Source organism: Orycteropus afer, unplaced genomic scaffold (assembly GCF_000298275.1).
Source record: "Orycteropus afer afer isolate SDZICR_OR568_19922 unplaced genomic scaffold, OryAfe1.0 scaffold00632, whole genome shotgun sequence".
NCBI lineage: Eukaryota > Metazoa > Chordata > Mammalia > Tubulidentata > Orycteropodidae > Orycteropus > Orycteropus afer.
In genome coordinates this window covers 514,836-524,683 of record NW_006922219.1, presented here as the reverse complement: position 1 = coordinate 524,683, position 9,848 = coordinate 514,836, and the positions used below count along the sequence as shown (strand labels likewise).

At 37.7% G+C, this 9,848-nt stretch overlaps 1 pseudogene; it reads right to left on the bottom strand.

Moving 5' to 3' along the window:
• Positions 1 to 4,413: 4,413 nt before the first annotated feature.
• On the bottom strand, positions 4,414 to 7,037 carry LOC103210634 (annotated as a pseudogene).
• Positions 7,038 to 9,848: the final 2,811 nt, after the last annotated feature.

The following is a 9,848-nucleotide window of genomic DNA, read 5'->3' as shown; positions in this document are numbered from 1 at the left end:
CGGAAGTAGGATTGCCCAACCTTCCTTCCGAGGAGTGGCTGGTGGGTTTGAACGGCCAGCCGTCTGGTTAGCAGGCAAGTGTCTTAGCCACTATGGTTTATCCCTCCTTAATTATATTTCCTCCTCCCTGAAGTAATTGCTATCATAAATTTTGTTTCATCTTTATATCTTACTACATATTAATGTTTCCCTAGGTAATATACGTCACTATGAGTCAGAATTGACTTCATGGTAATGGCTTTTTTTGGACACAATATAAAATGTTTTGCTAGTATTTAAACTTGAAGTAAATGGTGTTATGCTATATGTTGTCTTCTGCAATTTATCTTTTCAAGCCCCTATTAAGAAGAATAATTTTGCATTCAATGTAATGGTGATCGTTATTTCTGGCACATACAGAAAAAAATTTAAAATGCCCCCTTTGAAGACCTGTGTCTCACAAAGGGTCTCACCAAATCCTTTCCTATTTGTCGCTCTGTGGGATTGAAGCTACGATGGTGATTGTATTGAAAATGCTTGAGGATTAAAGGGGAGACCAGTATTGGGGACAGTGCACAAGTGCTGCATCAGAGCTCTGAGTGGTGTCTACAAAGGGAAGAGTTCATGGATTAAGATTGTAGGATTTACTTCAGCCCTCAGAAATAAACAGTTCCTTAATTGTGTCTCCTCCCAAAGACGTGGAGGTTATCTCATTATGTGAATTAAAATGAAACATTGAAACTTTAAAATTGCTGCATCAACTATGGGAATAAAACATATCTAATGAATTCTACTCTTCCAAATGACAGAATACCCAGGGACTAAGAGAAAATGAGTCTACCATCATCCATAGCACTACCAAGCCAGCTCTGTAAATAGATCCCAAGGGTCCTCCTTCCTGTTTAGAAAGGATCAGATACTTTGAACTCCCAAGACTGTAGCCCTTAAACACCCTTCAAATCTGGAACTGAACCTACCCCCATTGATCTCCTTGCAGCCCAACTAAAGACAGGCCAATACAGTGACCAGCAATACCTGTGGGGAACTTACTTCTCAGAACAGTCAACCAAATGAGACCAAAAAGGAAGTATTTGCTCAAAAACAAATCTCAGAAGGCAGGAAGGGGCAGGAAAGAAGGAAGAACAGAAATGAGGAACCCGGGAAGGAAGCCGGAAGAGTGTTGTTACATGAGGGAATTGCAACTAATATTAATTAACAAAATATGTATAAATTGTTGAATAGAAAACTAATTTGCTCTGTAAACTTTCAACCAAACCACAATTTAAAAAAAAAAGAAATAAAGAAAATCTCTCTAACTAATATTCTACCTTTAAACAACAAACATTGAGCTCTTTATCCAGGTCTGAAAAGATTGTCTCCCACTCATTCATGTAGACTACATAAACGAATGTAACAGGTCTTCAATTTCTCAAAAAAGTGATGAATTAACCAAAGGACCACCATCAATAAATAAAACTACAGAGTTTCCAGCATTCCTCTCTCCCCCTCCAGAACATAACATGGCCATAAGAATAAATAAGGCAATTATCCAAAGAATTGGCGAGTAAACTATTTCTTTTTTGTTTAGAGGACAGGAAAAGGGATAGAAAACTACCAGTGACCAAAACCCCAAAATGTTGCTTTTAATGCTTTCAGTTCATTAATTCCTCACTCATATAAGAACAGTTAAACATCCATGCATTTTTAAATCTAATTTATATCTCGACCTAAATCCATGTGCATTTAACACAACAAGCATAACGAAATACTGATTTTCAACAAACTAGTATCTTTCATGAGGTAAAGTTTGAGTTCTGCCATATTTCTAGGCTGCAGTGGAGCGCATGTAGCCAAGTAACCTAAAGGAACATATTCTGGAGTTTATTATTTGGTTCCAGATCCACCAAAAGTTTGGTGTTTGATTATGGAAATAATTTTTGTCTAAATGTTATTGTAAAAGGAGCCCCACTATTTGTGACCTAGTAAACACCTTAAGAAGTACTCAAATTCAAAAACTCACTGCCATTGAGTTGCATCTGACTCATAGTGACCCCTCCTTGGGTTTCCAAGGCAGTATCACTACAGAAGTAGATTGCCCAATCTTCCTTCCAAGGAGTGGCTGGTAAGTTTGAACTGCCAGGCTTTTGGTTAGCAATCAAGTGCCTTAGGCACTATACTGCCAGAGTGGTGCAAATGGTTAACATGCTGGACTGTTAACTGAGAGGTGAAGGTTTGAGTCCACCCAGAGGAAGAAATTTCAGATGATCTACTTCAGAAGAATCTGTCTTGGAAAACCCTAGAAATGTAAGAATGATAATATCGATTTAGTCCACAAAATTCACATTAGCACATTAAAGTGGAATTTAAAATCACTTTAACAAATTCTAAAAAAAGAATATTCAATAAATACAATATCCATTCAAGAGAAAACCTATTGACATACTAAAATTTGAGTTTTCTTAAAATAAAGATATTTATTTAAAACCGACAACAGATATCTAAATTAGTGAGATTTTTAAATAATCTCCTTTTAAAATTATAAACAAAATCAAGGATGTTCTCTCTCTTCCTACTAGTCAACATTGCACTCTAAATTTTCACCAAAGCAATAAGATAAGGAAAAACAATAAGCTCAAGGAATTACAAACAAGTGGAAAAAGCAGTCAATATTTGCAAATGATTGTCTACACTGAAGCAGAAGTTCAGTGCTCCCTAAGTAATGAGTGTCCCTTCCCCCTTCCCTCACACCCACCTCTGGTAATCACTAATAAGCTTTGGTGGCTATACACCTACCAACTCCAAATATTTCATATGTTGTTGTTGTTGTTAGGTGCCATCAAGTCATCTCTGACTCATAGTGACCCTATGTACCACAGAACAAAAAACTGCCCATTCCTGCACCATCCTCACAATTTTTCCTGTTTGAGCCCATCATTGCAGCCATTGTGTCAGTCTATCTCATTGAGGGTCCTCCCCTTTTTCACTGACCCTCTGCTTTACCAAGAATGATATCCTTCCTTAAGGACTGGTCCCTTCTGACAATGACTATGTGAGACGAAGTCTGGCCATTCTCACCTCTAAGGAGCATTCCAGCTGTATCTCTTCCAAGAGAGATTTGTTCATTTTTCTGGCAGAGCATGGTACTTTCAATATTTTTCACCAACACCACAATTTAAATGCATTAATTCTTCTGTGGTCTTCCTTATTCACTGTCCACCTTCTGCATGCATAGGAGGGTATAGAAAATACCATAGCTGGGTCAGACACACCATGGTCTTCAAAGTGACATCTTTGCTCTTTAACACTTTAAAGAGGTCTTTTGCAACAGATTTGCCCAGTGCAATAGGCCGTCTGATTTCTTGACTTGCTGCTTCCAGGGATGTTGATTGTGGCTCCAAGTAAAATGAAATCCCTGACAATGAAATCTTTTCTCCGTTTACCATGATGTGGCTTTATTGTTCCAGTACAAGGATTTTTGTGTTTTTATGTTGAGGTGTAATCCATAGTGAAGACTATGTATCTTCATCAACAGGTGTTTCAAGTCATCTTCACTGTCAACAAGGTTGTATCACATGCATATTGCAGGTTGTTATGAGTCTTTCTCCAATCCCAGTGCTATGTTCTTCATACCATCCAGTTTCTTGGACTATTCAATCAGCATACAGATTGAATAAACATACTAAAATGATACAGCCCTGCCACACACCTCTCCTGATTTTAACCCATGCAGTATCCCCCTGTTCTGTTAAAATGACTGTCTCTTGCTCTATGTACAAGTTTCTCATGAGCACAATTAAGTGTTCTGGAATTCCCATTCATTACAATATTATCCATACTTTGCTACAATCCACCCAGTTGAATGCCTTTGTGTGGTCAATAAAAACACAGGTAAACATATTTCTAGTACTCTTTGCTTTCCGCCAAGATCCATCTGACTCAGCAATGAAGATATTTCATATAAGTAGACTCATGTTGTTGTTAGCTGCTGCTAAATTGGCCACTGACTTATGGCAACCCCATGCACAATGGAATCAGACCATTGTGATCCATAGGGTTTTCACCGGCTAATTTTTTGGAAGTAGATGATCAGTCCTTTCTTCTCAGTCAGTCTTTGGAAGCTCCACTGAAACCTGGTCAGCACACAGTATGTTTAATCTGGTCTCCATTTATCAGTTCACTTACATTTACTTATTATACTTTTTGTATCCATGCAGATTTTCAGCTTACATGGTTTTGTCCCCCTCTTCTTTTTACCTGGATTTTGTCTGCCAAATTCAGATGTTAGAGGATCTTTAATGTTTCATATAAATTGTCTACTTCATGAATCTGTTTCTATTTTCTCCGAATCAGACTGGTCCCTCATTTTCTTTTTTCTTTTTTTAAAAAAGTTCTCAAAAACTTTATTATAAAACAGAATGATGAAAGGATATAAGCTTACCCATTAATAGTTACATTATACTCAAAACATATCACAACTTTAAGAATAGAAATATCTTGCGTTTTCTTCTTTTTCTTTTCTGTTTTCTTTGCATTACTGATTTGCATCATTACTTCATTTGTAATTTAGAAAAGAGTGCTTGAGATGACTTCAAGGCCTTGTCTTTCCCTTCATTCTTCAGCAACAATGCTTTGCCTCCCTTCATCAGCTATTTTAATTTCTTTGAGGCCACCGCTTTCATGTATTTCCCTGCCTGGTCTAGATGGTTCTTTTCTACAAGTTTTCTCCACTTTTCCTTCTCCTTTATTTTCACATGCTTTTGATATTTCTTTTTCCTTCATTCTCCTTTCTTATCTGTAGCTATTTTCTCAGCAGCTCTTTTTATATCTCCAGCTTTATTTTTTTTTTCCTTGATTTCCTCTGGGGCCAGGAGAGCTGCATCCTTCGCACTCACTGGGGCTACCTCCTCCATGATTATGGCTCGCAGACATGACACGGCTTTAATCTCAGAGAATTTAGGTATGAAATGAAAGTTTGAGAGGGCATCCAATTTTCAGAAGAGAAAATGCATCATCTTCTGAATTTCTACATGCTCTGGATTTTCTTCTGTTGTTTTTTGCTGATTAAGGTTGATATATTCCTGTTCATAAATTTCAGCTAAGCTCACTTTACTTTTCTCATGATCTAGTGTTAAATGCTTTTTTTATTCATATGCATCTTCCTTGGGTTTTCCTTTACCTGCTACATCATCCCAAGCCTGAGGTCTTAACCTCTGCTTAATAATATCAATATTGCAGTTGAAGGGTGGTTTCCTCTATGATCACAGGTGCCATCTGGACTGCATGGTCAAAGTGCTGCGTCTTTTCTAGGAGGCTGTATTCTGGTCTCTTTTGTGTTTTCACTTCCCCTTGAAGTTTTCATGTTGTTTTATTTTTTCCCCAATAATTCTTTTTCTAAAAATACAATCTTTTCATTTATCTTTTCCTATCTTTTTTCAAAAGATGATTTAACGTCGTCAGAATGTGGCTTTACATTTAATTTTGTATCTTCAGTTTCTTCATCATCTGGCATAGCAAAGGTTACTTTCTTCAAACCTTCTTTATGTTGTTTACTGTCTTTACCTTCTTCAAGGTCATGAACTTCATCCATTTCAAAAATGCTTTCTGCTTCTTCTTCTTCAGTAATTTCTTCTTCTTCACTTGAACCAAGCTCATCATGATTATTTGCTAAGTCCTCATCACTTTCAATGGGATCAAAGAAATCTTTGTATTTCAGGTTTCTGGAACTCTTGCCCGACTAAAGTTTTTGACTTCCAGACACTCCTTCTTCATCAGAATTAGAATCAACACCTTAAAAAAAAATAAAAAATCAGTATCTTTCTCCTCATCATCTTTTTGTTCTCCTTCCTCTTTTTCTGTTTTCTAAAAAGGTCTCCATTTCAGATAGTTTGAAGAATTTATCTACTATTGACTTTTCTCGGTACTCTGTTTTGTATATTGTTCTGCTGTTCCAATTTGTTGGTATCAAAGTCATGGTCCGAATCCTCATCACTAAAATCTGGGCTTTTCCTCAGATCAAATTTGCTTAGATGTTTCAGGCTTTCTTGTCCCTTAAGATCATCACCACTCAGATCTGACACTTCTCCCTCCTTCAAGTCTTGTTCTAGGTTCTCCTGTCCATTAGCCTCTATCTCTGGGACATCTTCTTCACACTCCTACTCTTCAGTCTTTGGAAGAAGACTGATAATCTCGTCTTTAATTGTTTTGCTAAATGCTTTCTGGAAGTACTGTAAAATTGGTTCATTTTGCAATTTCAGTTGTTGCCAAATTTGCTTATCATCAAAACTGTTAAAAACCAGTTTTTTCAAAGCACTCCCACAAATTCTACCATCCTCTAGTATTTTATGAAAGTCATAAAGTATTAGGAGCTCTGATGGCATAATGCCTAAGGCATTTGACGTAACCAGAAGGCTGGTGGTTCAAACCCACCAGCCACTTCTCAGAAAGAAGGATGGGCAATCTACTTCCATAGTGATACTGCCTCGGAAATCCAAGAAGGAGTTGCTATGAGTGGGATCCTACTCAACAGTAGTGATGGTTTGTTTTTTTTTTTTCCTTAAAGTATTTTTGTTAAAGAGGTAAAGTCTGATGTCAATCCATCTTGAACGCTTTATCCTGGTTCCTCAATTTCCTGAAGAGTCTTTACAAATATAATTAAAATCCATTGCTGTCGCATCGATTCTGACTCATAGTGATGCTGTAGGCCAGAGTAGAACAGCCCCATAGCGTTTCCACAACTATAATCCTTATGGAAACAGACTGTCACATCTTTCTTCCACAGAGAAGTCACTGGGAATACCAACATTTTGGTTAGCAGCTATAAATCTTCAATCACCATGCCACCAGGGCTCCTCATACATATAATTAGTGCTAAGTAATTTACCACTTAAGTTTAGGTAGCTTGGTGATGTCTTATAATAATATTATATAATACTAGTTTAACAAACAAGTAAAAATTTGATGCCTTTCCATTTTTGCTTAATAGCACAGAGAGCAGAAAGCACAAGATGAATTGAATTCTATAAGTCAGATTCATTATATCGTTACATTGGGACCTTCATTGACTTAAGTATGAGCCTAATATTCCAGCACTATCCTGTTTTGGCATAGTGCCTAAGGCACTTGACTGCTAACCAGAAGGCTGGTGGTTCAAACCCACCAGCCACTCCTCGGAAGGAAGGTTGGGCAATCCTACTTCCGTAGTGACACTGCCTCAAAAACCCAAGGAGGGGTCGCTATGAGTCAGGGCTGACTCAAGGGCAAATAACAACAACAACAACAACAATCCTGTTTTGGAAAATTTCTCCTATCCTCTGCAAATACAAGAGGTTTTTTTGTTTTTTTTTTAAATTATTTATTTGTCTTGTTGAAAATATGCACAGCAAGACATACATCATTTCAATAATTTCTAGGTGCACAATTCGGTGTTACTGATTACATTCTTTAAGTTGTGAAAGCATTCTAAGCCTCTTTTTCCATATTATTCTTACACCATTAACATAAATTCACTGCTACCTAAGATTCCTATATAATCTTTCAAGTTGTTGTCTATTTAGTCTAACAGAGATAAACATACTAAAATGTTTAAAAGAGCACAATGCTCAGTGCAGACATTCTCCACTAATTCAGTTAACTACTGTTCAGTTAAAGAAAACTTCAGGTTATATTTTTGTACAAGATGTATCCTTTCCTGTTTATTCTGGGTGTGAAAGAAGAGATGAGTGTCTCAATCCTCTACTTCTGCTTTAACAGAAATACCAGAAGTGGATAGCTTTAACAAACAGGGGGTTATTCTCTTACAGTTTAGGAGGCTAGAAGTCTGAGTTCAAAGTGTTAGCTCTAGGCACTGGGTGAAGAAGGGCCTTTGGGCTTGGGCTTCAGCTAGCTCTGCTTCCTGTTCCAAGCCCACTAGAGCTGGAGGCTTTCTCTAACTCACACAGCTGCTGGCTGCTGAGGCTGACACACCCAAGATTGACAGATAAAATGGCACAGTCCCAAGATTAGCACACAACAGGGCAGACTACTAGTTCAAGTCCTGGGACAACCCCAGAATCAGCAGGCCACTGAGATGAAGACTTGGCCAAATGCAATATCCAGATGTTCCAAAAGCCAGAAACCATCCTCAAAACTTCTCCTTATATATTGGAAGGAGCCCACGCTTTGCTACTCACAGCAGATTCTACTGTGGAGTTGATTACCAATCTCATCATGTGGAATAACCACATCCAGCTACCCAGTCACTCAAATCCATGGCCCAGCCAAGTTGACACATAACTTTAACTACCACAAGAAAGTGAAGCAAAACTTAGCAAATCAGTGGAAAAAGTGACAGGAAAAATAGAAGGCCACGAATGTGTCATTATAGTTCAGAAAGCCTTCTCTGCAAGTATTTCCATTCCCTGCCCTGCATACTATTAAATATTGTATTATATATACTTAATATGTAATCAATAAATATATGCTTTCTATTGAAATACTACTTTCATTTCATTATGTATTTTTTCTGAGTTTCCAACCAAGTATAGGATCATTTTAGTATCCATTTTAAATTTAACAAAATAAAGGTTTAGAGATACTAAGTGATTTTTTTTTATTCTCAAGATAAATTTTGGATTCAAATTTTGAAATTTGAAGCCCAAGCCCAAAGGCCCATCACCCAGTGTCTAGAGCTAGCACTTTGAACTCAGATTTCTAGCCTCCTAAAGTGTAAGAGAATAACCCCCTGTTTGAGTTACACTTTTCTTCCCCTTTAATCACTTCACATACCTTCAAGAATATTTCCCTGTGTTGGTAGTCTGTTTACATTGTTGTTGTTGTTAGATGCCATCGAGTTGGCTCTGACTCACAGCAACCATATGTTCAAAAGAACAAAACACTGCCCAGTCCTGCACCATCTTCACAATACTTGCTACACTTGAGCCATTATTGCAGCTACACTTGAGCCATTATTGCAGCTACACTTGAGCCATTACTGCAGCCCCAGTTCATCACATTGAGGGTCTTCCTCTTCTTCACTGCTCCTCTACTTTCCTAAGCATCATATCTTTCTCCAGGAACTGGTCCCTTATGATAACATGACCAAAGCAGGAGAGATTGCATCTGGCCATTCTTGCTTAAGGAGCATTCAGGCTGCACTTCTTCCAGGACAGATTTGTTCATTCTTCTGGCAGTCCGTTGTACTTTCAGTATTCTTCGCCAACATAACAATTCAAAGGTATCAACTCTTCTTCAGTACTCCTTATTCATTCTTCAGTTTTCATATGCATATATGAGGCAACTGAAAATACCAAGACTAGGTTCCACACACCCTAGTCTTCAAAGTGACATCTTTGCTTCTTAGTACTTTAAAGATGTCTTTTGCAGCCAATCTGCCCAGTGCAACATGACGTCTGATTTTGCAACTGCTGCTTCCATGGGTATTGACTGTGGATCCAAGTTAAATGAAACCCCTGACAACTTCAATCCTTTCTCTGTTTATCATGATGTTTCTTATTGGTCCAGTTGTGAAGACTTTCATTTTCTTTATGTTGAGGTGTAATCTATACTGAAGACTGAAGTCTTCTGAAGACTGTAGCCTTTGATCTTCAAAGTGCTTCAAGTCATCTTCTCTTTCAGCCAGCAAGGTTGTTTCATCTGCATATTGCTGGTTGTTAATGGTTCTTCCTGCAATCCTGATGCCACATTCTTCTTCATATAGTCCAGCTTCTCAGATTATTTGCTCAGCATACAGAATAAATAAGTATGGTGAAAGGATATAATCCGGTTGTATACCCTTTCTGATTTCAAATTACACTGTATCCCCTTGTTCTTTTCAAATGACAGCTTCTTGGTCTAGGTATAGGTTCCTCATGAGCACAATTAATTGTTCTGGA